Source organism: Theobroma cacao, chromosome 3, assembly GCF_000208745.1.
Source record: "Theobroma cacao cultivar B97-61/B2 chromosome 3, Criollo_cocoa_genome_V2, whole genome shotgun sequence".
Taxonomy (NCBI): domain Eukaryota; kingdom Viridiplantae; phylum Streptophyta; class Magnoliopsida; order Malvales; family Malvaceae; genus Theobroma; species Theobroma cacao.
Genome location: NC_030852.1, coordinates 1,685,201 through 1,693,049, shown reverse-complemented (window position 1 = coordinate 1,693,049; position 7,849 = coordinate 1,685,201).

Genomic DNA, 7,849 nt, shown 5'->3' with positions numbered 1-7,849 from the left:
TTGACTAAGTTAATTTCCCCCTAACAAAAATCCAAGAATGTGTTTTCAAAGCTAATCCAGACTGTTCATGGCAACCTCAAAAGGGATTTAATTTTAAGACTATTTTATATGTATTTAGATGTTAATTAGGCTCCAAGTTTTTAAATTTACCTGTTAATGATACATCAGAAAAAAAAAGTTAACTTTACTCGAGTTTTTGATTTAATTAAGTGATGAAAAAATCCAAAATTTAAATTAAATTATTTCGGAGATTCAATCAAAATGAATAAGCACTTAAGTATTTGACTCATTGATTGGTGCATGATCCTTTGTCTAAAAAATAAGATTCGAATTCCTCTATTTCAATTATAAAAAAATCAAAATGAACAAATATTGAAAAGAATGATCAGAANCTTTAAAACCAACAAATGTGTCAATATTATGTCCATCCAAATTAAAAATAATGATATTAAGTCACCAGTCAAAGACATTAAAAACTTAATAATGATGTATGTCAAGTGGCAATTGATCCAAATTGGAAAGTGAAGAGACAGAATAATAGTACTATATATATATATATATAATATATATATATATATATATATAAAAGAAATGTTATAAGCGATGGTAAAACAGAAAAAAGCAACTGAAGGAATATTATACATTTAAGAATAAAATCAAATCTTGAGATGAATAAAGCGAGATTTATAAATTCTTATGTACAAAAAATATAGATAAAAAAGAGTTTCAAGAAATCATCATAACAATTATTTTTATTTGTACTTAACAAGACTTTTAATTAGTAGCTAAATATATAGTTTTTTTTTTATAATTGAGGGAGAAAGATTCGAACCTTACTCTTTAGATAAAAAAATTATACACCAACCAATAAAACAAATGCTCGAGTGCTAGCTAAACATATAGTTTAACAATTCATTAAATAAAATATTGAAGAATTAATTAATGGGGCACAGACAATGTAGAAGAGTGCTGTCACCTGATCAGTGCTTCACCAAATATATAATTCAAGGTTTGACAATCTGTGCTTTTACTGCCCTTCTGTTCCTTGAACGCAAAGGAAGTTTCATTGGTCGAAGAAAATGAAGAATGGTCGACAGTCCTCCCCACCTCCTCTCCGCATCTACTGGACCTTCTTCCCCTTTCCCCTCCTCTCTCTCTCTCCTTTTCTCTCATAAAACAGGATTGACCCAGTTCATGATAAGTCTCGTGGAAGCAAACCCATAGCCTTTAAGCTGTCGATATTCCTGCATATCTCAAGTATTCTCTCTTGTTTTTTATATCCATGCGAACCCATCTTCTGTTCAACAATTCTACCCCCAGCCAAGGCGATGAAGAACAGTATACTTCTTTTTAGTACCATTCTTTGGCTCTCTCTCTTGCTTTTATTCTTTGGGTGGTGCAATTTGTTCTCCAAGGAGGTTGATGATAGCCACCACCACCGGATGATATCAGTTTCCCATCACACTTTGAGCAACCGCAAAGTGTTGGCTAGCAAATTCGACTTCACCCCATTTCTTCACCATCGACGGCATCGTCCAAGACACGTTCCGCCCGTCCAGTCTGAACCTGCCGGCGGCAACGAGATCGACCCACGTTACGGCGCCGAGAAACGGCTTGTCCCTACTGGTCCAAACCCCTTGCACCATTGAGGTTTTCCCCTTGTATGTTAATGTAGTTTTGCTTTTGTTTGTGGCCATCTTATTTATTTTTCTTCTCATGAACAAAGAAAAAGAAGAATAAATAACAATATGTAATGAAATTATTTGTATGAATTCCATACTTGTTCAAAGTCCATAAATCATAATTCATCTATACTATTATCAAACTCGGATTTCTCTTCTGTCTAGTCTTGACATAAACCCCATTTTGTATCAATTTTTTGATAATAATTGTGGGATTACTATCTGTATATTAATTAATTAAGCTAAAATATAGTTCATGGGTTTACATGCAAATAAATTATTGGTTTCTTGTTCTATTGCATATTATTCTGTGCTGTCATGAAACAACTGGAGAAAGAGTAGCTGTGACGGCACGGCATGCATGTCACGGGAAGCGAAATTTGAGCAACTCTGCCTATAAGAAATGCTACATAATTAATTTAATTGAGATTAGTTATATGTTAGGAACTTTGAAAAAATCTAGGGTTATAATTAATTTGCCTATGCCTTACTATAAAGGGTTGACTATGGAAGGAGATCAATAAATATAGTACATATAGTTAATTATCCTTATGATGGGGTTTAGTGAGATAGTGACCATTAAATTATTTAAAAAACCAGAATTCCTACCTCGTTGATCTTAAAATTCAAATCGAAAATTTTCAAATAAAATCGTATATATACGTCTCATCTTAATAGATTGATTTGTCTGTTTTGTAAATTTTGCTTCATTTATCTTCAAATTCAAGATTTTTAAAGTAAAATCGTACATTAAATCTTATCCGGCATCTACAAGGTAAAATCATACAAATTTAAACCTTAGACAACTTTGGATCCTTTTAAAGGTCAAAATTTTCTTAAAAGGTGTGTTTGTTGTACTTAAAAGGTGGGTTTGCTCTTGAGCTCCAAGACCTTTTGAATTTCAATATAGGTTGGTACTAGATGAAAGAAAGGGTTTAAAAATGTTAAACTACTTCCCTCCCTTTATAGACTTTTTTTCTTTTGTCTTGATGTTGAGATCATTCAATAATTGTAGCCTTTCAAACATATGTGGCACTAAGTCTCTCCTTCTTCAAACCCAACTAATTCCCACTTCTAAAAAGGACAAATTTGAACCAAGAAATCAAGTTTATTTTTTACTTTTCCAATTTATGATAGAGCTTTATATCTTATTTCAGTACAAGATGAAATTTTATAAAAAAAGAAAAAAGAAAAAATTACCTCTCATTATATATTTCAATCCCCAAGCTCTCTCTCTCTTTAGAAAATTGAATTGTAGTGAACTGTTGCTTGAGCTTATAAATTGACTTTTAGCTAGGTTATATGTATTTAGTGATGACACCAGCGCCATTTGGCTGTGGAGGCTTCTATTCCTTAGCAAGTCAGCATGACGAATTTCTTTGGTGGAAATCCATTTCTTAGGGGGAGAGGAAGATAGAGCACGTGAGAGATAATAATTATATTTTTTGTAAAATGTGAAATATTTGTGTTATAATTGTTGTAATTGTTGAATTTTTAAAACGGATATCTAATTCAAAATTAATTGATAATAGATGGAGAAGTTTTTATTATATTTATATATCCATGATATGTCTAATTTAATTGATATAAAATTTTTTTATCAATATTTTAACAATAATATTATTTGAATTTATTGGGTCCTAAGTTGTACGAGAGAGGGCATATATCTTTCATCACTAAACTCACCTTATTTCACATAAAATTGTTCACCCCAAAAGAAAATAAAGGACAATCTAAAACTTTTTTTTAATTTAGGATTAATTAGACATTTTATTTTACAAAAAATTGAATTTGAGAAAAAAAAAACCCAACACAAATATGTCTTATAATTTAAATAAGTAACGATCAAATTTCATGTATAAATTACGATAATATTTTTAGAATTTGAATATCGCTCTTCTTTAATTATGATTTTTTTTCACTCTTAAACTTTTGATTATGTAATAATATATAAACATTTACAATATATTATGTTTTAAAATAGTATCATGATATGATAGTTTGTATTTTTGGAACGAAATTTTGGTGATATTAATAAAAATTCGAAAAATGTAAATGGTACAACAAACTTCAGGTTTGGGCTTTTGCTTTGGAGAGACTGGACTGACTATTATGCTTGATTGAAAAAGAGGGTTAATATTCTAGCCCAACCCAAACATTATTTCAAGGAAATGATAGGAGAAAAGAAATGGACTGTTCTTTGCTATTTCAATCAATTCTAATAACAAAGGACTTAAAGCATTCTAATTTAGCTTTGTGGATTTGTGCAGGGTCTCCTACTTACATGTTTATTATAATTATAATTTTTTATTTTTTAAAATTTGTTAATAAAAAATATGTACACTTATCATTGAATAAAATATTTAAATTTATCTCTTCTTACGTATTTTAATTATATAACAATATTAGTTTGACAAAGACCCAAAAAGAGAATACTTGTTTTATCTTATACAATTTTAGTTTAATTTTTTTTTCATATTTATCTTATTTACGTTAACACTGGTTAAGTACGCGCGCTTGAGTTGAAATAAGTTCGATGAACCAAAATAGATGCGTAATATTGTTCTTTGAAAATTAACCCAAATGTTATTTATTTATAATCATCGCAATCAGTTTGAAAAGCGGCTCGGAGAAGATATCGAGCCCATTGCTCAATTTACTATAATATTTTGAATATGAGCCAAATTAGTTTAAAACCAAATTAAACCATTTAGATCAAGACAAGATTAAAACAAAATCTTTTAAAAAATCACGAATTTGGATCAAAATTGATAAAATTATTTATTTATCTGATTCAATATAAAAATTGGATTAATTAAATTATTGATCGTCAATTCAATTAATTTGATCATTAATTCGAGTCAATTTTAATAATTATGCATATACTCGATGAATAGATGGACTTCATTATGGATTTAATTGTTGTAGCAAATTTCGGCAAGCCTTAATTGTTGTAGCAAAAGAAATATTGCTCTTGGAACTTCAAATGCTTTTATTTTTCTATTTTTCTAACTTTTTTATTTCACTGAATAAGAAGTACATCCATGGGCTTAGGCAGGTGGAAGTAGAAGTATCCGCGGGTAGGGCTATAATGGGCCAAGTTTGGGTGTAGTGTTTTGGCCCAATTTAAGTCGATTAACTTTTTCTTATTAATAAATATTATTTTTTTATTAATTTAAAATTTAAAAAATATTTAAAATTAATATAATATTAAAATTTTAATTTTAATAATAAAAAATAATTAAATGACATACTGAATTAAACTTATACTTGATTTTATAAAATAGAGATTTGACTTGACTTGACTCGACTCGACTCGATTCATAAACACGTATAATAAAAAACTTCTAATCCAATAACGATTACGATAAATTAATATGATTTTGATTAAAATTTTTTACTCTAACATAACCCCACCTTAATGATGTTTAGCCTGAATTTCCATTCAACTAATCACACGATAAAAGAGATTTTACTTTGACCTTTTTGGTAACTATTGATGACACACTCTCTTCCTAAATGAATGTTTAATTACTCAGTGATTTTACTTGGCCCCCTCCGGCCCGGCGGGTTGGACCGCCTTGCGACTCCCCAACCGTGGTGTGGTCGAATAACGAACCCCAGCACGAATCGCGTCAAGAAAACAAGAAGTTGCTGACTAAAAAACAAATTGAATGCTTAATTACAATGGTCTTATCCAAATTTCTCTATCCTACCACATTCCTAGAAAATGTCATCATGAATATATGTGGTTTTCCTCTTCTGCATTCTTTCCACGGCGAAATGAAAAAGGATTCCTCCCTCGAAAGGCCCTGGTCACTGCCCCCTTAGGAATGCCACTGATTGTGGGTCTGCCCTTTTTTCTTGATGTTTGTCACAAAATTGTTAAATTTCAAAAATTAACTAAATAAATTTATTAGGTCTTAAGTTACATAATGAGACGCAATTTTTTCACTATCTTATAAATATAATTCAAGATTCAAATTAAAAAAAATTTAATATATAAATTTTAAGACAAATTTCACCTATTCTCTTTATAGTTTCAACTCTTTTCACGATATTTTATGAAATTTTTTTCTCCAATTACCATCCTGGATACATCTTTATTTACTAATTAGCACTTGCGAATAATTTCTATTCCTGCCAAAAGGTTAAGCTGTTAATTTTATTTAGTAAAATTATCAAAATATTTTTAATTTGATATCAACTTATTAATTCATAATTAAGAATATTTTTATAATTTTATTAGGTAAAATCAACCACCTAATCTCTTATCTAAAATCACAAAAATAAAATTTATTCAAAATTCTAATTATCGAGATATCTTTCAGGGACTATGGTCATTGTAATTTGTGTACCGTGTATAGATTTTTACCTTTGAATATTCTCATGGTCTAGCTTGTTGGCTAGACCAAAACCATCTATGTTCAAAAATCTAGAAAAGTGGTAATAATTTTCCACTTTTTCCCTTGAAAATCTTGAGGTAATTAACCAATTATAGGCCTCAACTTCAATACTCCATACATAGTACTCCAACCTTTTAGTAGGGACAGGAGCCATCAAGCTAAAATCCAACTGTACACTTTTCTTAACCTTCCATATCAAGAAAAGCAGTGGTTTCCAAGACCTTCACAGCGTTGAAAGAGCTAAACCCTTCATAGAAAAATAGCCAAGCCATAAACCCAAGGGTTCTTTCTTTATTAAATAAATAAATAAATATTATTTAAAATAAAGATACATAATTGTCATACCTTCAAGTCACAAAAATAAATCCTAAGTTTATCTATCTTTTGGTATGAACAATGAGTCGCTAATCTAGTGATAAGGACTGTATCGATGTTGATGGTTTAATTCCAAAGAGAGGATGAAGACAAAATAATTTAAAAAAAAAGGAATTAAAATCAAATTTGACTTAATCATCAACTTTTGTTAATACATTGTACAAAGCTCAATTAAATGGAAGGCAACCTACCACTGTAATTATTATTGCTATTTGAACTGTAATTCACCTTAATTTTTTAGGTCACCAGCCACCAGATTTCCAGTAGCAATTATGGCTTTCTTTTATATATTTTTTTTGAGAGAGTTGACTTACCATTTACCTCAAAAAAAGGGTATTCACGTTTACTTATGATCATTAATTCTTCATTTGGTCTTAATTTAAAGGGTCTATTCTTTCCTTTGAATTATACAGATGACCGGTGTTTCATTGTATTTCTAGGTGAACAGTTCATGGAAGTTTCGTCTTCTTTGGCCAAAAGAAAGAATATTTTACCGAGGAAAAAAGAAAAACTTTTACCCTTTTCCCCAATCCCATGACAAAGACTATAGTTTTTTTTTTTAATTTTTATGTTAAAATTTTAATCAAATTCTTATATTTTTGTTTTAAATTAAAATAAATTAATTAAAAATTAATTAATTATAGTTAATCAAAATACGACTTGCCATTTTGTTTCATGCGATTTTGACATGACATGTTGATATGTCAAATGAATGTTGATATAGTATGTTGATATGATTACATGAAAATTTTTACCTTTCAAATCAAAACAATATTAACGATAAAAAATGATAAATGGTGTTTTTTTATTTTATTAATAAAAAAATAAAAACTTATTTAAATCTTTTTGAATAATTTAGAAATTTTTTAGAACATTATGCTAAAAAGAATTGTAGTTACATTAGAAATTATGTGATTAAAATACAAAACTTTCTATTAGCCAAACAATGCTTAATCATGAATTATTTGTTATTTTGTTATAAAATGCACAAGCAATATTTTTATTTATTTATTTATTTAGGGGGGGGGGGGTTTGAGTTGAATTACATTTTTCAAATAATAATGATTTGGATTCTAAAATTCTATAGAAAAAAATTTGAATGTTTATAATATAGAAAATTCCAATTGTGTAGTTGTTAATCTTTTGAACTAGTCTGTTTTGATTAATTTATTCTCTTTGTTCCGTTTTAACTAATATTATGAAGCATTTCAAAATGAAAAGAGAATCCCATTTAGCAAAACATATTAAAGTAAATAAATAATAGTATATATTTTTTAAATACATCAATATTTTTAAATTAATTAATGAGAAGTAACCCCATTTTTATTTTTTATACTTTAATTATTCCACATATTTAATAATTCAAATTTAAAATTTGAAAACTTA